Here is a 26,367-nt window from a genome sequence, read left to right as displayed (position 1 = left end):
TAAGTCACGGCAGTTCAGAGCAGCAAGTGCTCTCTGCAAAGAAGCTGTTACTAGTCCTGGGAGGCGGACAGCATCCCTTGCTGGGATTCGGTAAGGAAAGCCTTAGTGTGCTGCTCTCTCACTGGAGTGAAAGATGTTTTGTTTCTTTCTAATCAACTATGCTAGATAGCTGCAAGCTGAGAAGTGCCTGCAGTTTGCCACTTATTTATAATAAGGTAAGTTTCATATTTTGGTTTACTCACTGTATTGTGGCAGCCTTGAATTAACGTGGCAGTTTTAGAACATGATTATGTTTCAGAAAATGCCTTCTCACAGGATATTGAAGGTGGCATTGGAAATTCAGATGCAATTTTAAACTTAAAGTATAAATTCATTTGTAAGATATTTAATTTAATAGATTGCTATTACTTTTAAATTTTTTTTATGAAAACGTGTGCCTGAGACATAGAAACATTGTAGTAGTAATGTATATATATATTATACATATTATATATATAAATTTTTTTGAGGATTAAGTAGTGCCAGGCCAGGATGTTTTTATTTAATTTTTTCTTCTCTGTGATCTCATAATCCTGCTTAAAAGGTAAAACATGCAAAAAATTTATATGATTATGCTTAGATTTTATTCTAAAGAATCATAGCTCTACAGCTATATACCTCCACTGAAATAAAAAGTAGTCTTAATAATCATTAGAGAGCTAGAAGTTGAAAAGTAGTGAAAGTCTGTCAACCTTCATATTTGGCTTTCTATTTAAATGAAAAGCCACCATAGTTATAAACTTCTAATTGCTCTGCTTATTCTAAAATGTGCATGACTTTGTCAGAAGACCTCTTTCTTGGTGGCTGTCAGAGACACTCATATATAGATTGTCAGGATAGAGAAGTCTGTGGATGGAGAAGTGAATGAGAGGTTTTAAAAAATTCCTTAAGCTTGCTGCCAAGAGGTTGATGTGAAAGACAGGAATGCTGTTTTGGTTTTTTAATTGATTAAGGAAATAACATTAAGTTAGAGTTAAAGATGGTATTTGGTGTTACGTGGCTTTGAATGTTTATATTTAAGGCCTTTGAATTCTTTTGAAGTAGAAAATGTTAATTTGATTTTGAGAGCTCCGGCGGTAAATTTGAAAGATATTAATGAACTGAGGAGTTCTGTATGCTTAAAGACAGTTGGCTTTAGTATACTTTCTATTTTTTTCAGTTGCCTCACTGTCATGCTTAAAGACTGTTTTATTCTGTTCAAAATGATACCCTTCACAAAATTGCTAGATTCAAACACAGCATGGAAATTTCTTTTTATTAGATACATATTCATTAGCTCATGTTTTTGCAAAGGTGAAAAGGTAAATGAACTGATGGAAACCATCTAGTTTTCTTCTTTTTTGAAGGGAAAGGTAAAACTAGTTCAACTTCCAAACATCTTTGAAGATAGTATTCCAAATTGGAGGAGAAAAACTTTAAAGGAAATGACTTAGTACCACGAAAGCCCTTGGGATGTTGCATGGTGAAAAGTCAAAGATCCCAAAAGATTAGGACACCACATGTTATAAGTAGAACATCCTGATGTGAGAGATCTATCAACCTCCACTTTTCTGCTAGGACAGGGAGGAAGCTATTCTGGTTAAGGATCCTGCTTGAGAATTTTTTCTTATGTTACAAGTGAACAAATGCCAATAAAAAGAACACCATGTAATATATCTGCATCATGACAAAAGCAAGTCTTATTGCACTTTGCATTGTTTCAGATTAATTATGGTTTACACAAACCGTTGCTATGAATGCCAACTTAGACTGATAAAATGTTGTAAAACCAAGTTTTTCATAATATGCTCTTTCAAATATGCACTCAAGTATTTATGGCATTGTACAGCCAACTGCTAATCAGAAATTATGGAGGCATCTTATTTCTCCTCCATCTTTTCTGTTTCCTGCCTCCTTTGGCTGTTTTCCTCCCTGTTTGCAGGAAAGTGGAGATGGGCAGAAGGGGCGAATGGGTAGTGGGCAGGGAAAGAGAAGGGAAGTGGTGAGCAAACACAAATAGTGGAGTGTTGCAATTCTTGCCTTTCATAATGGTTTTGATGAGAAAAGAAATCAGAAAGAGGTTAGATATAATGGCAAAAATGAATCTTTTAGATAACCTGTGATTAAGAATAATTGGGTAACTTGGGGGGGGGCAACCTTACCCACCTTGTAGGGTTGTTGCAAAGATGAAATAATATCACAATTGTTATTTTGTTTTATTAACTGTAAATTATTAGACATATTTCTGAGGAATTGCTTTTTGTCTTCCTGAAGTAAGGCAGCTAGCTGACAAGACATCAAAGATACTCAGAATTTCACCCTGGATTCAGAGTATTTCTTTTAGTAATGAGGGCCTTCTTTTTTCCCCTTTGAAAGCTATTTTACCTGTTAATTTCCAGCTCATAGAGATATATTTTACAAAGATAAGCTCCAAAAATAAAAACCCAATTTTACCTAAGCCCCAGTGCTCTCTTAAAATTTTCAGTAGCTCAGGGAAACTCATCTTCATGCAAATGATATTTATCAAGTGGCAATTAAATTTTCTTTTCAACCTAAAATTGACATGGTTGTCCCCCATTAGGGACTGCATTGGCAGAGGCATACAGTGTGATATTTTCTCTTTCTCTTTAAATATTTTTTTCTTTTAAGTAAGACTTTGAATGATTCATGATGAGGAACCAGTGAGTAGGAGGAAATTTGTTAAGGGAGTATTTGTTCTGACTCCCAAAAATGAAATCTTTCTGGATGGTGCTTTAAACCTTACTGTCTCCAGTGCATCCTGCTGGATAACAAAGCAGAACACTTGCTAGGAAAGAATTAAATAGTGATAACACCCCTACCCACCTCTGAAAATCAGTTATGCAGATCAGTTGAGAGGACTGGAGAGAAATGTTTTTGAACTCTACAGAGTTTACAAATATCACTATCACAAAGTAAGATATACAAAATTATGTATTTGGAAGGGAACTTAGATGTCATATATTTTCTCATTTCACAAAGAAGGGAACTAAGGCATAAAAGGATTAAAAAAGGGAGCCCTGCTCTGGCTGTTTGTGGCTCAGTTGGTTGGAGCATTGTCCTGTAAACCAAAATGTCATGGGTTTGATTCCAAGTCAGGGCACATGGCTAGGCTGTGGGTTTGGGTCCCAGTTGGGGTGCATACAAGAGGTGCCCAATCAATTTTTCTCTCTCACATCAATGTTTCTCTCTTTCTCTCCCTCTCTTTCCCTCTCTCTGCCTCTCTCTGAATTGATAAGCCTGTCTCTGGGTGAGGACTAAAAAAAGAAAAAGAAAGAAAGGTGCTTAGCTTCACTCAGGCAGTCTGAGTCAAGACCTAAATCTAGGTCTTTCTCTCTGCCCACTTGCTAGAAGTTAATCAGAAGACTAGCTGTTTCTTGAGTCCTACTGCTAAGGGTTTAAAAAATACACACGTACACACACATTATACACACAGATGTATGTGTATATGTACAAGTGTGTGTACACATACACACATGCGTAAATACACATATTGATGAACATCCTTATAGGAAGATATATCCTTGAATAATATTTCACAGAAGACATCCATGTCTACATATTTTTATGGGCTGAGGATTTTCATTTGGATCTAGTTCAGTGGAGCATGGATTGGTGGAATGATAATCTAACTCTAACATCTGACTTGTAGCTATTGCCACAGTAAAAGAATCCAAGGCCTTACTCTTGGGAACTGAATTATAAAATCAGTTTTTTAGTTTTTAAAATTGCAGGTAGTATGGTGGATTGTTTTGATATGTTTGTTGAAAGTGGTCAGCAAAAAGGGATTTCCCCAAGAGCTTGTCCTTAGAAGAGATTAGGCAGTTCCATTTTCAATTTTCTGAGGAAATTCCATACTGTTTTCCACAGTGGCTGCACCAGTCTGCATTCCCACAAACAGTGCACTAGGGTCCCCTTTTCTCCACCACCTCTCCAACACTTGTTGTTTGTTGCTTTGTTTATGATGGTTATTCTGACCGGTGTAAAGTGGTATCTCATTGTGTTTTTAATTTGCATCTCTCTGATGGCTAACAATGCTGAGCATCTTTTCAAATGCCTCTGGGCCCTCTGTGTGTCCTCCTTGGAGAAGCATCTATTCAAAATCTTTTGCCCATTTTTTAATTGGGTTGTTTGTCTTCCTAGAGTGGAGTCATGTGAGTTCTTTATATGTTTTGGAGATCAAACCCTTGTCTGAGGTGTCACTGACAAATATGTTCTCCCATATAGTTGGTTCTCTTTTTATTTTAATGCTGTTTTCTTTAGCCATGTAGGAGCTTTTCAATTTGATGAGGTCCCATTTATTTATTCTTTCCTTTATGTCCTTTGCTTTAGGGAACATATCAGTGAAGATATTGCTGCATGGAATGTCTTGAGATTTTCCTGCCTATGTTCTCCTGAAGGACTTTTATGGTGTCATGACTTATATTTAAGTCTTTTATTCACCTTGAATTTATTTTTGTGTATGGTGTAAGTTGGTGATCGAGTTTCATTTTTTTGCATGTAGCTGTCCAGTTCTCCCAACACCATTTGCTGAAGAGGCTATCTTTACTCCATTTTATGCTTCTTCTCCCTTTGTTGAATATTAATTTACCCTTATACCCTAAGAACACTGAAACGCCAATCCAAAAAAACCTATGCACCGCAATGTTCATAGCAGTACAATTTACAATAGCCAAGTACTGGAAGCAACCTAAGTGCCCATCAGTAAATGAGTGGATCAAAAAACTATGGTACACTTACACAATGGAATACTACACAGCAGAGAGAGAGAGAGAAAGAAGGAGCTCCTACCCTTTGCAACAGCATGGATGGAACTGGAGAGCATTATGCTAAATGAAATAAGCAAGACAGTAAGGGACAAATACCATATGATCTCACCTTTAACAGGAACCTAATCGACAAAAGAAAAAAGCAAGTAAAATATAACCAGAGACATTGAAATTAAGAACAATCTGACAGTAACCTGAAGGCAGGTGGGAGGGGATGATGGGAAGAGTTTTCAGGAACAACTATAAAGGACACATGGACAAAACCAAGGGTGGGGAGGAAGAAAGGGAGGGAGATGGATTTGGCTGGAGTTGCAGGGGAGTGGTGGGGCGAGAGTGGTGAGGGGTAAATGCAGACAACTGTAACTGAACAACAATAAATAATTTTTAAAAATTAGCTAATGATCCACAGACAAAGCTGAACACTCTGCAAGTGCCTTACATTTTTCATCAGGACATGATAACTATTAGAATTTTCAAGCTCTGCCAGAGGGAGTAAATGCTATTATAAATGCAGAATAGCCGCTTTGATTAAAAAGAGGAAGAGATTAGGAAAATCTAAACAACCAATGAGTTTTCAACCATTTCTGTTAAAACTTATCTGACTGTTTTATATTTGTGGGACACTACTCTTTCTAGGGACATGAAATGAGAAAAAGATGACTTTTCATTATTATGGAAGTTAATGACATATCCTACTATATGAATAAACACAATATATTTATAAGTCAATTTTTTCCTTTAAAACCTATTAACTCTAAGATTAGAAGACAGGTTAATTAAAAGGTTTGTTTCTGTATTGGTGGTATTACCAAGAGTTATTTCTTACTCCTAAGAATTCAATCAATGGTCACTATTGACTTTAATTAAAATGTAAGTCTTATGAAAGGTATATGCTATTTTCATAGCCTAGTTGTGGACCAACTTGTATCTTTAAGAAATAAGTGAAATTCTATCATCATCATGCTAGCTTATGAACAAATTCTAGTTTTTTTTGCAATAAAGTTTATGTTTACTTTATTCCAAGAACTATACAAATCTGCTATGTAACCATTAAGAGATAAAGAAAAATAAATGTGATAAATAGGTAAGGGTCTTAAAAACTTTGTTAAATATAGATGCAGTGGGGTAGTGTGTGGTAAGGCACAGAATCCTGGGTTCTGTGGTAGAAGGAATCAGTGTTTTTTAAATAATATTGACCCCTCCTATGGTTTTGGAGGTGAAAATGAAGCTCTTGCCTTTTTTTGATTTTGTTTTTTTTTATCCACAAAGTTGAGAAAACACTTTAATGCCAGACCATAGTCCCACACATTGCATAGGTGCTTGGTAAATATTGAGCAGTGATCCTGTGAATGTCAAGTTGGGTGAAGCACCTTGAAATCCAAGTCCATGGATGTACCATTGTTGTAAGTGCTAAGGTTTATAATGGGAATCCCTTTGGGCAAAGCCTAAGGAAGAAAGCTTCAGAGGTGGTTTGTGGGTTTTTAATTCCATCTTAATTTAGTAGAGATACTCAAATTAGTCACTTAGTCTCCCTTGAGTCATTTTACTAGTGGGATGGGATTAATATTTATTCACGGCAGTTTACAGCATACCTAAATATAACAAAGCAAGTCCCAGATCATTCACTCTGCAAGTGTTTCTCTCGAAGATGAAAATAATAATAATGGCTAACATTTCAGTGTGGTTACATAATAGCTTTTTATGAACTATGTTATTTATTTCTTAATACCACCTTCTGAGATTTGGGCACCATGATTATTGTCATCCCCTTTGTACAGATGGACACATTGGAGTAAAGAGAAATTAAGTGACTTATCCCTGACATTGCACAAATGGCAGTGGAAGGACCAGAACTGCAGCTATGCAGCCAGGCTTCAGAGGCGGGGTTTTTAACTATATTCTGTGCTGCTTCCTGTTAGCACCCCTGCATCCCAGTAACACGAAATGACTGCTGTCAAGTGCTGCACACAGAAAAAGAAATATTTTCAATGCTACTATATTTAATCATTTCCGATGACTTCAACATTCTTGTTCTTAGTGAAACCCGGACCTTTATGAATTAGAAATAAACTAATTTATTTGGAAATTCATGTAAGATGAGGCTAGTAATAATGCAAAATGTGTCTGGAATGAGCAGATATAACTGAGTTCTCCTAGCTGATCATACTCTTTGGCAACGTGAAAAGATTACTTATTTATTTATTTTATCTGAGAGAGGGAAAGAGAAACAGCTTTCAATGTACATCCCCAACAGTCCCAGGAAAGCTAGTGGAAATTTTTGTGTTTAGAGAGGGGAGTAATGCCATGTCTCCTTTCCTATGCACACTCCCTAAATAGTTCCTGCTGGAAGTCTACCTGGGTGGGGGAGTGCCTTGAAGAATGGTAGCAGGAGTTCAGGTCCATTATATAACTAGGTTCATTTTGATCTGCTTCCCCCAAAGACCCTACAAATTATGCTTGAAATTCTTGGGTAGTTTTCAAACCTCATGCATACTCAGGTCTTACAAATAAAAACCTGCTTTACAGTGTTGTGTACCGTTAGTGCTAGCAGAGTGCCTAATACGCAACTAGGCCATCCATTTGTCTTTGTGGCAGCTTGGCTGGCTGGCTGGGTGGGTGGGTGGATGGATGGAGGGATGGATGGAGAGATGGGATAAATTGGCTTATATTCTGATCTGCTCCGAGTCATGGCTCATGTACCTGAGACTGGACTGGGACCAAGGTGTCACTCGGGGAGCATGTGGGCACAAGGGAATGATGTGAAAGTTTACCTCAGTTCATCTCATACTTTATCATCTGATGGTTTTCAGTGTAGAACTGATGTGGCTGTAAATCATTTCTAGCCACAAGCCTTTCCCACTGTTTTATATTAGGGTTTCTGTAATACACATCGGTGCCATAACTGCCTTACCCCCTTGAGTCAAAAGCTAAAACAGAGATATACATATGTAATTTATGTATATATGTGCCGAGATATACATATATAACTTATATGGATTATATACATGCAGAGAGAGGTTAGATAATAAAGCTAAAAAGTCAAAATAAATTTGAGTGTCTAGTTTAGTGGGGTGGTTAAAGTTTAACTGTTTTTTAATTTCCTGTGAAAAAAAATCAAAATGTGGAAGAAACAACTGAGGCAGAGGATGGAAGAAAACGATGGTATTTTTAATGCTTGTTTATTAACAATGTATTTTTCAATCTTTGAACAGAAGTTTTTTTCGTAAAATTTCATTAAAGAGTTCAAACAAAGAAGTCTGGGGACCAAGATTTATTTGGCATAATCTGTCCGTTGTGAGGGGTGATCTCCCAAATGTCCTCATGACTAGGGACCAAGGACCTAGGCTAGGAAATGCCACAGATTTCAAGGGAGAGTATTTATGAGGTTATCGTTTCATGTTTTCCAATGCGGGGAAACACAGAAAACCTTCCTGTAAAGAGACTCGGTCAAACACAAAATATATCCAAATTTTAGAAAATGGAAGAAGAATTATCTGTTGGAAAAATTATGCATTTGGTCTTGACCCAAAGCAATCATTAAAAACAAGACACACATGTGCAAAAGAGAAAAAAAATCTAATTAGCAAAAAATCATTTGATAGTTTTCTTTTCCCTGGTCCTAAACACAACGGCACATGTTGGGTATTCGAGGATGTTCTGTTCCTTGTTGTACAGGTGCCTTTGTTATTTGAAATGTATTTCATTCCTATGGCCCACTGTTTTCTGGTGGCAATTTTTGTACCTTAGAAATGGCGTGATCTAAGTCAGCAATTAGAGAAAGGTTACTGCCTCTGGCCAGCAGCACACCTGGACACTGCATTGTGCAGTGTGGGCCTCGTTTCCAACATCCCTCAAGTGCAAGATCATCCTCTAGCCCCTCTCACATTTTTCGAAGACTGGGAACTATTTTAAGATAGGATTATTTTATACTTTTTTTTTTCACTTCCAGTTCAGTGGTTGCTGTAAATCTTGAAACCTATTCTGGAACAATTACTTCCAAGTTTAGCCAAAGTGGCTGAAAAGTTTTGCTAAGCCCATACCTGGAGTTTGAAAAATGGTCATGTGGTAGATAGATAAATAGACAGACGTACAGACACACAGGCAGATTCCTCTTTGCAAATGTGCCCTCTAAATGTGTAAATAGTTGTGAAGAATCATTAATACACCAAACATAAGAAGACTTTGTAGCCTTATTACCTGTTTAACATAATTGATTAACTATATAGTATGTTAATATTCAAGACTTTTTGACAAGCACATTGTAATTCCAAAGGTATCCAGATAACTACCAGGAAGCCACTGATACTGATGAATATGACTTCTTATACTCATCACTTTCAAGGGAGGGTGTTAAGGTGGTTATTGTTTCGGGTTTTTTAGGGGAAAGAAGAAAGAGGAAACATTTTTGTAAAAATACCTGATCAAACACAACTAAATAGGATCAACATATATGCAAGTTTTAGATAATGGAAACAAGTCTATTGGAAAAATAGTACTATTTTTGGATTCTACTTGGCCCGATCTTTGCAACAAAGAACAGAGTCCCCATTTGGATGATTTTTATATATCAGACACTAATAATTTTATTCAGAAAGCAACTAAGGTCTGAAAACTATATTTGCTGCATTAGAATACTTTTCAGCCCTGGCTGGTGTGGCTCAGTGGATTGAGTGCTAGACTGTGAAGTAGAGGGTTGCTGCTTCAATTCCCAGTCAGGGCACATGCCTGGGTTGTGGGCCAGGTTCCCCGGTGTGGGAAACACAAGGGGTAACCACACATTGATGTTTCTCTTTCTGTCTTTCTCCCCCCCTGCACCTCTGTCTAAAAAATAAATAAATAAAATCTTTAAAAAATAATTTTTATACTGTGATCTCTTTATTATTTTTATATTTCCATGAAAAATTCCTATTACATTCTACTATTTTAATTGATGTTTTTAAACAAAAATTAAAGAGAAGTTAACTAACAACTGAACATAATTTTTATTTGAAAAGTGTAGTTCAGTAATTCAAATTAGTGCAGAGTATTGAACCGGCTATAAAATTTCCATCATTCCTTCCTTTACCTAAGTAGTATGTTATTCAGAGTCACAAAATTTTGGATTTAAAAGGTGACTTAGAGACCAACTAACTCAAATCTCAGATTTTGCAAATGAAAAATATTCTGTTACAGGCAAATTAAATGACTCTTCCAAGGTTATATGTACCCAGTTCCCAACAGAGCCAAGCTGGACATGGGGCTCCTAACATGCAGCTCTGCAAACTTTCAGTACACGAGTCAGTGAGACCATCATTATCTGAATTTAGTATTCAGATGGTGCACTTCTTATTAAAATGCTAATTATGTGCAGCATAAATCAATTTAAGGTTGGCCTAATTTTCTTTTGGACACTAAACATTTTTAACCATATTTGTAGAAGGGTGTGGTTAACCACAGATTCTACATAGAAGCTTTTCCTAGCACTTGAACATGTACCTGTAGTCTACTGACTTGGCCCTGCAGATGCATGCACATTCACACAGAAGAGTTTACTTCTAACCACTCGCGAGCATTGAAGACCAGTTATTGTTTCCCACCCCCTCCGAATTTCCAGATCCTCAAAATAAATGCTTGTATCCAACTGACAAAAAACTCCAGAAATGCAAATTATTGTATTAGTAGATAATATATACACCTATTTGAATCACTTAATCAAATAAATGGAAATGATTAGTAAAACAATGCTCTATTCTAATAACTATACTTCATTATCAAAGTAGTAATGTACTGGAAGTCCTCAGCCCCATTGCCTCGCTCGGTGGCTCCTTCAGAAGTGGGTGGCCACACTGGGGATGTAGCTCCCGGTAGCAGGTCCCCTTAGGAGATGGCCCAGTTGCAGACCACCACAGTTAATAGGGTCTGACCTCTTTTCTTTTAGATAGAACCACCAAAGACTATGTCTCACTTGGCTTCTCACTTGCAATGCTATGGGGAATGAGGGAGGCAGATCTTTTCCAGAGTATTCTTTGGAATGTTAGTTGTATGAAAATGGCATTCTGTAATCAAATAACTTTGGGAAACATGGCATATGGATTCCCCCTTTGAATATTCACACTGAAGGCAAGAGGCAAACACTTTAAAAGAGAGGTTTGTTTAATATTCTTTAACCCAATATTTTTCAAATGAACCCATTTTCAAAATATTACTATTCACATTGTAGAACACACTTGGGAAATACAGGTTAAGCATTCCCTTCAGTGACTGTACTTCTTGGAAAAGGGTGGGTTAGGACACGGGAATACGCTGTTTCCTCACGGTTTCTATCCCTGTAAGCCTCTCATAATGTGAGATCAGCACTGAGTAGGTGAATATTTTTCTCTTTTTTAACATATATTTTATTGATTATGCTATTATATTTGTCCCATTTGTCCCCCCATTTGTCCAGACTCCTAAGCGCTCCTCATTTTTTTCAAATTCTTATTTCTTCATTCTCTTCTGGTTAAATGTTTCTTTCTTCCTTCTGGTCTACACCATTGATTTGAAAATCCGTTTCCTTCCTGTCACTGTTGGTTCCCTGTACATTTTCCTTTATTTCACTTAGCATAGTCTTCATTTTTTCATCTAATTTGTGACTGTATTCAACCAATTCTGTGAGCGTCCTGATCACCGGCGTTTTGAACTGTGCACCTGTTAGGTTGGCTATCTATTCATCACTTAGTTGTATTTCTTCTGGAGCTTTGATCTGTTCTTTCATTTGGGCTTTTTTTTTTTGTCTTGGCATACCTGTTATGTAGTAAGAGGCAGAGCCTTAGGTCCTCAGCAGGGCGGGGCAACCCATGTGGCTGGGTTGTGACACTGTAAGTGGGGAAGGGGTCAGAGAGGGAACAGTGCTGCTGTTTTCATTCACTTCCCCTGCTACCCACAAGCAAAGTGGCCCCTTCTGGTGCTGATTCCTGAGTGGGTGGGCTTGTGTACATTTTAGGACCCTGTGGGTGTCTCCAACAAACTCTCCTGTGAGGCTGGGAGTTTTTCCCACTGCTGCCTCAACCCCCACTAGTGTTTTCAATCAGAGGTTGGAGGCTTTATTTCCCCATGTTGGAGGCCTGGGTTTTGCAGTTGTCTTGCTCCCCAATTGTTCCTCCCAGTTTATCTGCACATGAATGTGGGACTGCCTGCTCCACCAGGTCCCCCAGCCGCTGCCTTGCCAGGAGTCCTCTCTGCCTGTCTCTCTGCCCTGCTGCCCTACTCCGCCCCTCCTACTGGTCTGGGTGAATGTTTCTTCTTTAACTCCTTGCTTGTTGTACTTCCAGACAGTTCAATGTTCTGTCAGCTCTGGTTGTTTTTTGTTATTAAATTGTTGTTTTCCTTTTGGTTGTGTGAGGAGGCACAGTGTGTCTACCTATGCCTCGATCTTGGCAGGGAGTCTTAGAATAATTTTGACTTTGAGATTTCACCTCATTCAGTAATGTCAGAAGCACCTAAGATACTATTTTTCTGAACTGTTTTGATCACAAAGCAAAGGAGGAAGCTCGGGGCAGGCAGTGATAAACCTCTGACGTGGGAGGCAGGGATTTCACAGAAATGTTCCTTAGGCTTGACCTAGAGGGATGTATTGTTGGCATTTTCCAGGCGGTTAAGAGCATGGGCACAGAGGCATGGCTTAGCATGACAGTTCAGGAACCTGGTTTGGAAAGCACAGCAGTGTCTTTGGAGTCTAAGGAGGAAAAAGGAGGTCAGCCCAGTCTTTCAATGTTGTGCTAACTATCTTGGCCTTTGTCTCACAGAGCAGTGATTTTTCAACAGGATGGTGCATCAGATTCACCAGGAATTTTTTTCAGACTATCGGTACCCAGTTCTTATGCTGATTCATTAGGTTAAATGTAAATTTTGGGAAAAACACCAAGGTGATTCTAATGTGCACATTGAATGAAAACTTGGAGCATGAAAAAAGGGTTACAAGGAGGGGTTGTCGTAATTGGAATTTTGAAGGCTTTGAGGAGGAAGATTTGAGAGGAATAATTCCAAAGGCAGGGACACCTACTTGGAGGTACCCACAGCTGTCTGGGTGAAAGGCAACGAGGGGAACAAAGGCAGGATGTGAGAGTGAGAGGGGTGGATGCCACGGGTCTGTAATATTTGGTGGCCGAGCAAATGCATGTGTGAGCGAGGCATGTCCGGGTTTCTGGCTTGATGATGCTCACAAGCAGGGCAGGAAGCACTGAAGGGGATGCCACTGAGCTTCTGCTCATTCTTCACCCTTCCCTTCCTGCCTCCCGCTTTGCCACCCTGGCACACGTAGCGTGGCCCCACCTGAGAGCACTGTCAGCTTCTTCTGTAACTGCGGCCATCAGGCCTCTGTGCAGCCGAGCACCTCCTTGTTGAAAAGACACTAGAGAAAACCTGGCCTACTGGTAGAGTTGTCCTAGCACCAGCAGGGCGCGTGAAGTATGGGAGTGACCATTTGGGAAAACAGGAGAATGAAGGATCTTTGAAGGGGAAACTCACAGAAGATCCTGTGCACTGTGGATCTAGTCAGGGCTGTGACCAGTCACTTGCCCGTTTCTTACTCAGTGAGGCTGAGGAGGTAGCGCTGGAGTGGAAGAGAATAGTCACAAAATGCTTCGGAAATAGGTGCTCTCAGTCCTCTCCCAGCCAAGTCTCAGCAACAGAGAGAAGGTGAGCCATGAGTCTGGATGAAGAGAAAACTAATGAGGGCAGGAAGCTGAGACTCTGCTGAACAGCCAAGGAAAAGCTTTGGCAAGTGTCGTAATGTGGGCTTGACCCCTTCTCTTCCCAAGGCTAAAAGATAATTAAGACCAACTCTGGTGTGGGGCTTGTTGAACTCCCTGAAAAGCAGGATGGCTTATCTGCCCAGGGTAGCAGGGATGGTGAAAGAAGGCCCTGTGGGCTGCACTGTGACCATAATATGATGAGCTGTATAACAAGGTGACAGAACACTTGAGAAGGGATCTCTCAATACATCCCATGAAAATGGGTGATGAGTGGAGTCCAGATTTGAAACCAGAGGAGCTGGGTTCAAATCCAGATCCCACTACTTACTGCAGGACTTTGACAACATTATTTCACATCACCAGGCTTTAATTTCCCCCTCCTAAAATGATCATAAAAATACCTTCTTTGGAAGTAACTAGCGTGTGTTGAATGTGGAGTATAATGTGGGCTCTCTCACGCTCTCGGTGTTTCCACCTGATCGTTGCCTGAGCCTTTCCGCATTGTTACGATTTGAGCATACACTGTGGTCAGTGGAGCAGTCTATTCAAGTGAGACAGTCTTGGGCGATAATTGAAACAGCCTATACTGTACTGAACAAATTTGACAGTGGAGTGATTGATTAAGATCTTGCTTTCAAGCTCTTGTTTATATTTCCTTAGCCTTACGTAATTTGTTTTGTTCAGAATTTATACAAGTAGGGTCAGGGAGGTAGGCTTTCATGTACTGCAGAATTGACAGAATGCTTCCTAATTCTGATTTTACTGGAATTCAAGAGCAACTAGTCAGACTCTATTCTAGAGAGGGAAGGGGAATGGGGCTCATTGGTGCCTCCAAACCAAAGCCAAATATGCTTAGTGTCACTGTGCCAACTGACTGCCAGTCACAGCCCACACACACACACACACACACACACACACACACACACACACATACACACCCCAGAGTTACAATAGATAGTCTTGTATTGAAGTCTGAGAAGTCCCGTAGTTAGGAAACCTGTGTATCAGTTAGACTTGCTCACTCTAAAAGACTTATTTTTCTCATGGACCTATTATAATTGTGCCAGCAGTTTCATATTTTCTATATGAAAATGCTGGAAAAGAGTACAAATAGATGGGCTTTCATGTGTATTATATACTTTTACCTGTTTTGTTTTCTTGGGACTCTAGCAGAGCAGTAAAATATAAAACTCACCTCTTGTGTGACTGACATATTTTAATAAAAATGTAGTCAATGTTAAATTTTATTTAAGACAATTTTTTATGTGATCGTGGATGTCATTCTGATTTTTAGATACACTAATTAGTCTGCAGTGGCCACAGCCCCACAGAGTGAAACATTGAATGTACGAGGGCCTCTGTAGCTCGCATGCAATTCACTGATTATTTCTGTCTATTTTGTCCATGCATGCAAGGGGGCAGAATTATTTTTTGAAAGCTTTCGTGTCAGATACTTTGAGTGCACATTTAGCAGATAAAATGAACACAGCGTATGTTAGCAAGGAGCTTTGGTCACTCTCATGAATGTCAAATTATCAGTTACCGTAAGCGACAGAGGAAGGAGAAGGTTATACAGAGTATAACAGTGGAAATGGATTCAGATTATTGGCTCAAGGAAGTCTGCTCTAAGAAAGTGACTTTTAAACTGGATCCAGAGATGTATGGATTTAATTTCTGAAAGATTTTGAGGATTAGAGAAAACGTAAGTAAAGTACCCAGCACAGTATTTGGTAAAAAGGTATCCAGGAGATTCAGGTCCACTCTACCTCTTAATCTATGCTCTAGAGCCCCGCTGCTGCCACCTTCGGTTCTGCATTTGGGGCCTTGTAGGTAAGCCCTGGCTTTGTCGTGGACCCAGCTAGCCCACAGCTTTTCTGGTAGGCCTCACCGCTGAGCATGCTCTGTGTGTAATTTCTGTACATATTTGCTTTGTTCAGTGTTTCTCTGCAGAGATGAGCACCCTTCCCCTTCCTTACCTGCATTTTCTAGTCCATTCAGCCTGGCTCTGGTTCTCTGCCTCCTCTCCTGGGGAACAGGTTCATCTCCTGGAACCCCACTGCCACAGAAGTTACCTTGAACCAAGACATTGCCATCTCCCCAGTGAGAGGTGTCAGCATGTTCCCCATCCACCCTGCAAACCACCTTCACCAGTTCATACCCCTCCAGTGCCATTCATAGTTAAGATCAGAAGAGCTTTATCTGCCCCTTAGACTTTGTGGTTCCTACTTCTTCATTTACTCCTAAGGGGATGGGACTAATGCTGCATGAATTCAGCAAGCCACAGCTCAGGTCTGCCTAGTCCTCCCTCCCACAGCTAGCCTGCCTTTGATGGCCCTGCCTTCACCATGGCCGAAGTCTCGTGGGTAGCTGGTGAGGTCCCAGCACATTGCTCCCTGGACATGGCAGTGCAGGACACTTCCCAAGGCAGAGGGAATAGCAGACCTTGTATTAGGATCAGACCACACTGGGCTTTGCTGAGGAGAGTAAGGCCATCATTGAGAGTAGGAAGAAATGGACTGGGGATCAGTTGTCAGAGGATCCAAGAGGAATTATGAAGGAACCAGCATTACTGTGGATGCTGGGAGGTTTGGAGCTCCCTGAAGGTATTCCCCAGTCTGTACTGTAGGAACGGAGTGCCACTAACAGAGGATGAGAGAACTAGAGGAGATGGAGTGGGCCTCATCCGCAGGAATCATTAAAGGGTTCTGGATGCTGTAGGTAGCAGGAAGCAGGTACACCTGTAGCCTCATGGCTCCAGCACCTTTCCCCCTCTTAGGGTGAGAAGCAAAGCTGAGATTCAGAGAATCACAAGAGCAGAACTGGCTGTGGCTACAGCCTAGTGGGCCTTTCGTGGGTCTGGTGTGGGCAGATGTGTAAGAAGAGAAGTTAGGTGCCAGAGAGTGTGTTAACATAGGTGTCAAAGTGACAAATGCCACCACAGAGAGCAGGAAGACAGCTTTCTTCTCCTTTGTGGCTTCTAAGGTTTGTGGTTTCAAGGCTGCTGAAACCATTATGGGAAGGGACAGTCATTTGTTTTTCCACCCGAAGCTCCCACAGTAGAGGAGAGCTAAAGAGCGTGCTTTGGGAAAGGATGCTTCTGTGGCTTCTTGCACGTGCTTCCTATTTCCAGATCCTTGCACATACAAGCACATCAGATTCTGCCCTTCAGGGAAGTTATCCGGCCTATGCCATCAAAATATAGTGTATTTTTACATGTTACTCTGTCAGGCTTTTTTTAAGGACCTATGATTTCAGAGGCTGGGTTGAGTAAGGGACAGTCCTTGTTAGCAGTTCCTTTATTGTTTAAGGTGATCAGCTTAACTTCTTCCTTGGAAAACTCTACACAGCCAGTGAAAACTAAAATCTGCGAAGTTAGGAGTGCGTCCAATTACTTATACTGTGTGGACTTTAAAATGATTTTATGGTCAATTTCTGTTATACCTATTAGTAAAAAATCTACTTTAGTTTATTTTTGCATAGTTATTTTTAGCAAATTGTTAATTTTAATATATAATTTATAAATCTTTTTGAATTTCTACAGAGAAAATAGAGGTAGTAAATATATAGATGAGGCAGTTTATGAATACTGTCAATTTTATTTCTTGCCTAAATTATATATTTTATATTTCATTTTCATCTTTAACCAATGTGGTCAAGAACCTCTAATAAAATGTTGAAATGAGTTGATTACCCTGGGGGCATCCTGTCTTTTTTTACATTTCAAGATGAAAGATTTAATATTTTACCACAAGGTAGGCTGCTATTTGTTAATCACTTGTACTGGATTTAGAGAGTTGTATCACTGGCTTGCTAGAATTGTTAAAAGTTGAAAGATACTAAATTTTATCAGATGCTTTTCCTATCTCTTGAGAGACACATCTGGGTTGAGTATTAGTGGCAGTGCACAATTAGTGTCATTTTCACGTGGTCGTGTTCATTCACGGCAGCTGTTCTCAGATAAAATGCCGTCAGTTGACTTCATTATCACCTGCATTTGGAGTGGATTTTCTGGTCGACTCTATAGTGCGTATATGAATAAACAGTTGTTGGGACCCTATAACTGTCCAATAATTAGATCTTGAGATGCGTTGTACTTTGAATATAAGTGCAGATTTAGTGCAGATATTACATAGTTTGATACACCCTGATGTTTCATTGTTATCACAGTTTTTTTTGTACCTCCATCTCCCTGATTCCTACTGAAAGGTGGAATAAGTGGGGTAGGTTGGCTGTGGAGTTATTTGCCTTACTACAGTTGGGTTAAGTTAACAACCTTCGGTGGCTCACACTTCACAGGACTGTAGGGGTAAACATTCTTTGATAAAAACTGAGGCTTCGTGATTTTCAGTGACTGACCCAAAGGAATACAGTAGTATGTGGTAGAGACAAAATTTGAATCTACATCAGTCAGACTCCAAAGCTGGTGCCTTTAACATCACGCCACATTGGTTCTTAGGAACATGCAAAAGGCTTGAAGATTAATATTGGCTCTGAGATATACTCTCAGTCAACTTGTCTGGGCTTAATTGCTAACTTACTGGTTGTGTGAGCTTGCGCATATTGCCTAACCTCTCCTCATCTCAGTCATGGAGAGTTGTTCATAAAGATTAAATTAGTCAATATTTGTAAAATGCTTAGAAAAGTTCCTTATACATAGTAAATATTCAACAAATTCTAATTACTCTTACTAATATAACTATTTCGCTTGGTCCTCAGTATTCCTGGAATTGTCAGAAAGTTTTTATGCTGTTGAATCTGAAAATGAATAAATAAATATCTGTGTATATTCTATAGAAAATATTGATAATAATCTTGATAAGACTAGAAGGAACTTCAAAAAAGGAGGGGCCAATAAGTAATGATATTACAAAATAGGAAGATCCCACTGGAAATCCGAGTTTTCCAAACCAACACAAAAGAATTCCACTGAGCCCTTATGGGTTGCTTTACCAGTAGTGAACTACCTAAAAAGATGTGCTAAAAGAAATAAATACCATAGCTCCAGAGTGTGTATTAAATGATGACAATAAAAATATACTGTAGCTTCAGGTTTTTTCCTTATCTCAGGGTCTATGTCTCTTCTTATTTGTTCCCATTAATACCCAATAATTGTCTTTCATACAGTGGGGATTCGACAGCTTTGATAGAGCATATCACATCACAAATCAGTCTGATCCAGGAATCATGCTATAAGTGGGAAGGCGTAAACCCTGGGGCATGGTATTGTGGGGACCAGGTCTTGATTACATCTGTCAAATGAGTAATACCTTGTCCTCAGAGATCTATGTAAGAACTGGAGGAATTTTCCTTTTGTCCATTTTCATGTCTTCTGCAGGATCTAATACCATGTCTTATACAGAATGATGATTGTTAATTTGAACCATGATTTATTCTTTTTAAAGGATCCCAAAAAGATACCCTCCTGACTTGTGTTCTATGTTTTCAAATGATTCAACTTAGTTTTAACACTACACTTAGGTGGAATCTGAAAATTCCTGCTGAGTGTAGTGTTAATGTACAGGGTGAGCTGAGACACCACTTACTGAAGATAGCAGAGCAGTTGTTGACTCTGATCTGTGAATAAAAAGGGGCTGAATCCTTCCCTGGACTGTTAAATGAGAAATATATTACCTTCTTAATCACTGAGCATCTGAAATTTTGGAGTTATTTGTTACTGCCCATTGGCCGAAAGTAACTAATGCACTGTGAAAGGCTACAGAGACAAATGAATGGTTGAGCACCTGGGCTTTAAGAGGGATGTAAGACCTCACTAACTTGCTCAAAATCAACTTCTCATAAGTATTGACTTTGGCCTCTGGAGACATGGAAACAAGTCTTGGCCCCACTAAAGCCGCCAGGGTGATGGCGGACAGGCCCTGGAGCTGTGGGCGCTTTCCTCCCTCATCCATTCTATTCTGTAGTATCTCATTTTGTGAGCATGTTAGAGCAGGATAAGATCACTTGAAGCTTTAAATATTCAAAATTCTTGAGAGCAAAACAAAACAAAAACCCAATGTTTTCTGCACTCAGATTAGAACAATGACCAGAATCCACCCAGGCTGATCCAGCAGGTCAGTGTGGATTTGGAGCATGACCGGATGAGTCTTATGATAGGGCAAGTTTGGAACTTTCAGTCATAGAAGACAACTGATTTCTATCAATTGCCGAATATCTTTTAGTCAAAAGTGCAATCTTATTATTACATAATACATTCCCTTAATGTTCCCTTCAGGGTTCTGCGTTTCAGCTTCAAACATTTTGTGAATGTTTGCCTGCCTCCCTGAATTCTCCTTTGTGTTTTGAGTTGTGGAGGCCACTCCTGGGCACCATACCAGGCAGAGGGATTGTGTTGCTATTTGTGAGTCAAAGTCCCTCACCATCTGCTTGGGATCTAGGATGTATTCAATAATGTTGCTTTCCTCCTTTTTGTGTTCCTTTAGTTTCTCCTCTTCTCCTTTTCTGTCCAGTGCGAAGACAAATGGTGAGATAGAGCCTTCCTTGTCAAAGTGTGGTCTGTGCACATCCTGGGAGCCGAGGCTTCTCCCCAGACCACGGTGTCCAGTCTGTGTTTTGACAAGGTTGCTTGGTGCTTCCACAGCACGTTGAGATTGGAGAAGTAGGAATCAGAGACTGTGGTTGGGGTTCTCACACTCCTCCTTGCTACCCCCAAAAGGACCCTGAAGGTCGTGACCTATGTTCAGTCATAATTTTACATTTATATGTGAATAGCATATTCATAAGCATGAATAGGATGTCTGAGTTGATTGAATTGTTGTCTTCTTTGGAGTGCATGAATTTACAGACACTGAAATCAGCTTATTGTTCTGATTTAAGGTGGTGAAAATACACTTATTTAAACCCATGAAAAGAGCTCATGCTTCATATGTTCTTGTTAAAACCTGGAGTGAATTCTATCACTTCGAATTTTGGCCTGCAGTTCTCCACACATTGTTTTATTTCTCTGATGTAAATGTAAGAATATGAACACACACAAGAGAGTGGATATCATGGCAGGGAGAGGGGTGGGTGGATGTGGAAGAGGGTGTGGGGGGATAAATGGTAATGGAAAAAATACAGTAAAATATATTTAAAAAAATAAATAAATGTAAGAATATGGAACATTCGCGAGTATATTGTTTTGTGCCTAAAAATATGTCTATGATTTTTTTGAAAAAGAATTATTTTAGTATTGTAAGGAATTTTGTCACATTTTATTTGCTGTAGTGACTTTCTGAGGTAAAGAAACTTGTAAAATGTTTCCCCCTGTTGAGATATTAGTTTCTTTTCATTTAACTGGGTAGTGTGGTTCAGTGAGTTGAGCTCCAACCTGTGAACCATGGATCTCTGGTTCAATTCCCAGTCAGGGCACATGCCTGGGTTGTGGGCCAGGCCTCCAGTAGGAGGCGTGCAAGAAGCAACTACAGACTGATGTTTCTCCCTCTCTCTTCTTCCTTTTCCCTCTTTCTAAAACTAAGGGGTGAAGGATTGCTGGAAGAAAGGGAGGTACTAGGCTGAGGGAGGCAAAGAGGGAGAAAGTGAGACAACTGTAATAACATAATCGATAAAATATACTTTAAAAATTTGAAAAAAATAAACAAAATCTTTAAAAAAGCCACAAACTGTTGCATGGCTAGAATTAAGTGAAAACTCCAGGATTTTTTTTCTTCATATTAAAACTTGGGTTGAACTGGACAGCCCCTTCAGTCTTCTTTTATAAAACAAGCTTAATGAAATTTTACATGTTTAGAAACTACACCTTAAAAGTCCTGTAGCCCATTATCATAAATTTAACCTGGGGCTCCTAAGTACACATGTCAAATAGTGCTTCCTCTGTTTATTACTCATTCGATCCCTGCACACCACCACCTACAAGAGCCACAGTCTGGGGTTCCCTCAGCCCACTCTGCACCTGTAGTCAGAAGGCCTTTAGAGGGGCTTTAGGATGGTAGCATTAGATCTAAGATCTTGTAGCCATTTGATTTGGGGCTGGAAAACAAGAATCTAATTTGTACACAAGTAGGAAAAAAATGTCAGGAAGAAGTCCAAAGTTTTAGCTAACCACCAAAACACTTTAAATAATTTCAAATCTCAAACTTTTATATGCATAGAGATTTTTCAGGGCAGATCCCTGGGTCCCATCCAGCAATGTCTGAATGATTCAGTACCTCTAAGCTAGAACCCAGGACATTGCCAAGCTAACATGTTGATAAAGGTTTAGTGGACCACATTTTGAAAAATATTAGTACTAGTTAAAATGTTTGGAATTCGTCTAACTCGATATGAAGGCTTACCCAGAAAGTGCTGAATCTTATTTCAAAACTTTTCATAGGACTGACTTAGAAGATAATATACTTACTATCCCAAAATTTCTGTAATACTGAATCAGATAAAACTTATTCAGTATTACAAATGCCTTGCAGTTAGGTTACTTTCTTGCAGTTTGTTTCTTTATATGTTAATCTGTACTTTTTTTTAATATGTAGAGATGTATTTCTCAAATATATATTTTATCATATTTATACTGAAAGCATAATAAGCTACTTGGTCAAGGACAGGAGATGGCTTAGACCAACAGCTCACAGACCAACCTTCAGAGATAGGACAGAAAGCTGGAGAAGCCACACTGCCCACAACCTAAGGAGGAAGTCCTGCTGGTTAATGGAATGCTGGCAGGGAGGTACCGAGCTAAGCAGTAGGTGATCATTTCGGCAGGTAGATGGAATTACTGTGATCGTAGTGGTTGACCAATGGGGATCCATTGTGGGCATTGGGGTTTATGCGTTGGTCTGTGGTTCCTTAGTTATTGGGGATTCTACAGTCTTTGAGGGTCTGGAGTACTGAATAGTTGCAGAGCCTCAGGCCTGGGATAGGACTGGATAAGATGGGAATACAAGGCTGGCTTTGGCTAAAGCAATTCCTATAATCAGAGTAAATTTAAAAAATATATACAATAGAGTGACTTTGGGTCATATGGAGGCATAAGTACACACACTTTGCCTTCTCATGAAAACATAAAAAAGAATTATAACTAAATCTCAAAACAACACCAAGAACTGTCAGAAGATTAAATTGTATGATAGTCCAACAACCAAAGATTTAAAGAAGCCACATTCATCCAGATGGGTACCTTTTACAGGGCGTCAAAGCAGCTCTACGTAATACACAGAAACAAACATGGGGAGGCTGCCCAGTTGAGGAGACAAAGAAATATGGCCAAAATGGAAGAACACAGCAAAACCCCAGAAAAAGGACTAAATGAAACAGAGATAGCCAACCTATCAAATGGCAGAGTTCAAAATACTGGTGATCAGGATGCTCAAAAAAAATTGAGTATGGCAACAGCACACAAAAAATGGTTACACTAAGTGAACTAAAGAAAAACATACATACAAAGAACCAACAGTAAAGAGAAGGAAGCCAGGATTCAGATAAATGATTTGTAACATAAAGAGGAAATAAGCATTCAATCAGGACAGAAAGAAGAAACAAGAATTTAAAAAAAATTCTTGAGGATTGTATAAGATGACTCTGGCACATCTCCAAATGTACCAATATCTGAATCATAGGGATTCCAGAAGGAGAAGAGGAAGAGCAACAAATTGAAAACTTATTTGGAAAAATAATGAAAGAAAAGTTCCCTAACTTGGTAAAGGAAATAGATATGCAAGTCCAAGAAGCACAGAGAGTCTCAAACAAGTTGTATCCAAAGAGGGTCATACAAAGATACACCATAATTAAAATGCCAAAGGTCAAAGATAAAGAAAGAATCTAAAAAGCAGAGAGTTACCTACAAAGGAGTTCCCATAAGACCATCAGTTGATTTCTCAAAAGAAACTTTGCAGGCAAGAAGGGACTGTCAAGAAGTATTCAAAGCCCTGGCTAGTATAGCTCAGTGAATTGAGTGTGGGCCTGCGAACCAGAGTATTGCGGTTTGATTCCCAGTCAGGGCACATGCCTGGGTTGCAGGCCAGTTCCCAGCAGGAGACACACAAGAGGCAACCATACATTGATGTTTCTCTTCCTATCTCCTTCCCTTCCCCTCTAAAAATAAATAAATAAAATCTTTAAAAAAAGTATTCAAAATGATGAAAAGCAAGGACCTACAAGCTAGATTACTCTATCCAGCAAAGCTATCATTTAGAATGGAAGGACAGATAAAGTGCTTCTCAGACAAGGTAAAGCTAAAGGAGTTCATCATCACTAAGCCATTATTACATGAAAAGTTAAAAGGATTTATTTAATAAAAAGAAGATCACCAAACTATGAACATTAAAAAAGAAACAAATTCACAACTATCAACAGCTGAATCCAAACAAAACAATAACAAAACAAGCAAACAACTAGAACAGAAACAGAATCACAGAAATGGAGATCATATGGAGCATTATCAGCTGGGAGGTGGAGGGGAGACAATGGGGGAAAAGGGTCAGGGAATAAGAAGCATAAATGGTAGGTACAAAATAGGGGCATATTAAGAATACTATAGGAAATGGAGAAGCCAAAGAACTTATATGCATGATCCATGAACATAAACTAAGGGGGAGGATTGCTGGAGGGAATGGAAGTGCTGAGTAGAGAGAGGGGCAAAGGGGAAAAATTGGGACAACTGTAATGACATAATCAATGAAATATACTTTAAAAAAGACAATAGAGTGCTGATTTGGTACACAATAGTTTCCTAGGGCTGCATAAACTGAGTGGTTTAAACAACAAAAATTTACTGTCTCACAGTTTTTTTAAAGATTTTATTTATTTATCTTTAGAGGGGAAGGGAAGGAGAAAGAGAAACATCAGTGTATGGTTGCCTCGCATGCATTCCCTGCTGGGAACTGGCCTGCAACCCAGGCATGTACCCTGACTGGGAATTGAACCGCGATCCTTTGGTTTGCAGGCCCACGCTCAATCCACTGAACTACACCAGCCAGGTACTGTCTCATGGTTTTGATGCTGGAATTCTGAGATCAAGGTGTCAGCAGAGCCATGTGCCTTATGAAGACACAGGGAGGGATCTGTTGAGCCATTTCTCCTAGGCCCTGGGAGTGTCTTTGCTGTGGCAGCATGGCCCTCATCTTCACATCACCTCCTGGTATGTGTCCACATTTCCCCTTTTTAATAAGGACACCAGTGATTGGGGACCCACCCTACTCCAAAACATGTGACTGCCTGATAAAATATAGGAATCCCAGTTAAGCTAGAATTTCAGATAAACATCAAATATTCTCTTTAAGTATTTCCTAAATATTGCACAGGAAATGCTTATACCAGAAAATTTTGCACAGGAAATGCTTACACCAGAAAATTCAGATTATTTATCTGAAATTCCAGTTTAGCTGGTCACTCTGTATTGTTTTTTCTAAATCTGGTACCTGCCTTGATATCATGTTGCTTATGACCCTGGTGCTGTGGTACACGTCTCACAGATATTTTTTTGGTGGCATGAGACTGCCACTTTGTCTGGGTGGCTGGCTGCCTTGCAATGCTCGAGAGGTAGGGAGCCTCGGCTGGGGCTGTGCCTTTATTCTGTCTCCCTGAAAGCTTAATGAGTTAACAGCGAAGATGCTTTTCAAAGGTTTGCTTTGAGCTTGAATATTTGTTTTTTTATTTTAATACTATATGTAACTGGACCTGTGACCCAAGGGATTTAAGAGAGAAGATAGGATGACATGGGGGTTTCTTTAACCCGGGAACCATGGCTAAACTGCTTCCTCCAGATTTGGGTGGGAAAGAGTAAAGGGAGGTTTATTTTATTGTATCTTAGATTTGGTTCTTTTGTTCTAGGGGTGGTAGTTAAATGTTGGTTTGATGAATTTGAAAATAGCATATTTGTGCATTAGGATAAAGAACATCATCATTAGATAATTATTAATGAAGTGTTGAAAATCAGATAAAGGGTTGATAAACGAGATAATTATTTTTTTTTTCTACTGGGGAGCTATTTAAATATGTAATAGATTAGCACTTTCCTGGGAGAACTGTCCTTTCGTAACTACTTTTCTTCATTTTAACCTTTTCAGTTTTTGAGTTTTTAGTCTTCCTCATTTGATATTATTTTATTTATTTAGCCTATTTTGGAATAATTTTTTAGCTTTTATGATAGTCCAGATTTTGATGTGTTCTTCTGAGGTCTCCGCTCCAACAAACTTTGCTCTTATTAGTGGTCAGTAGTTCAAACCTCCTCAAAAGTGTTTTGGCACTCGACTGAGGTTGTGTTCCTTGAATGAGAGTGCTATTCCTTCAGAGGCAAATGTTATGAAACCTAATGGAAAAGCTAGACCCAGAAGTGCCTTGCTGGCATTCTTCTTCATTTTGCCAAGAAATGAGCTAATGTGTGTACTCAGCACTGTGAGCTCCTCACACCTGTTTGGTGAAGAAAGTAAGACTGCATTATTCTTTAATTAAAGATGATGCCATTAAAGAAATTAGATGTTGAGCATGCTCAACATCTAATTTCTAAAGAAGTAAGAGCTCAACAGCTGATGCCAACACTTAAGAAGCTTTGCTACCAATGCATTTTAGAATTCAGTTTGTCCCAGTACACACAGATTTTTCATTTGTGCAGCTTCCCGGCTATACATATCTCTTTTCCAACGTCTAGAATGAAGTTCTTTGAAAGTAGACTCCAACAATCATGCATCAAGAGCTCTTTGATTTAACATTTGACTTCCTCTTTCTGTTCTGCAAGGAGAAAGATGGTAGCTTTGATCCCTTGTTACTCTCTTCCTCTCTCCAAATATGCCCTTTGCTGATAGTGAGCCAAATTGCAGAAGTCTCTTAGTGTTGTAGTTTGCTGTAAAGAACACATTTCTCCATTGAGGAAAGTGAGTTGGGCCCTCTAGTCACTCAGCAAGCAG

General features: G+C 39.3%; 1 protein-coding gene across 17 annotated transcripts in view; it reads left to right on the top strand.

Annotated features, from left to right (window-relative positions):
• MCTP1 (multiple C2 and transmembrane domain containing 1) overlaps positions 1-26,367 on the top strand; it is a 493,900-nt gene that overhangs the window by 174,219 nt on the left and 293,314 nt on the right. Inside the window, exon 1 of one of the 17 annotated variants that reach the window (XM_053663568.1) lies at positions 24,425-24,602. The exons of the other annotated variants lie outside the window; for them this stretch is intronic. The gene's annotated coding sequence lies outside the window, so the exon portion shown is untranslated. Of the gene's footprint in view, positions 1-24,424; positions 24,603-26,367 lie in introns of those variants that run through there. 17 annotated transcript variants of the gene reach the window in all.

Source organism: Artibeus jamaicensis, unplaced genomic scaffold (assembly GCF_021234435.1).
Source record: "Artibeus jamaicensis isolate MK-2021 breed Jamaican fruit bat unplaced genomic scaffold, CSHL_Jam_final contig_3214, whole genome shotgun sequence".
Lineage (NCBI taxonomy): Eukaryota > Metazoa > Chordata > Mammalia > Chiroptera > Phyllostomidae > Artibeus > Artibeus jamaicensis.
Note: the sequence above shows the minus strand (reverse complement) of the source record. Positions and strands in the feature narration are given on the sequence as shown.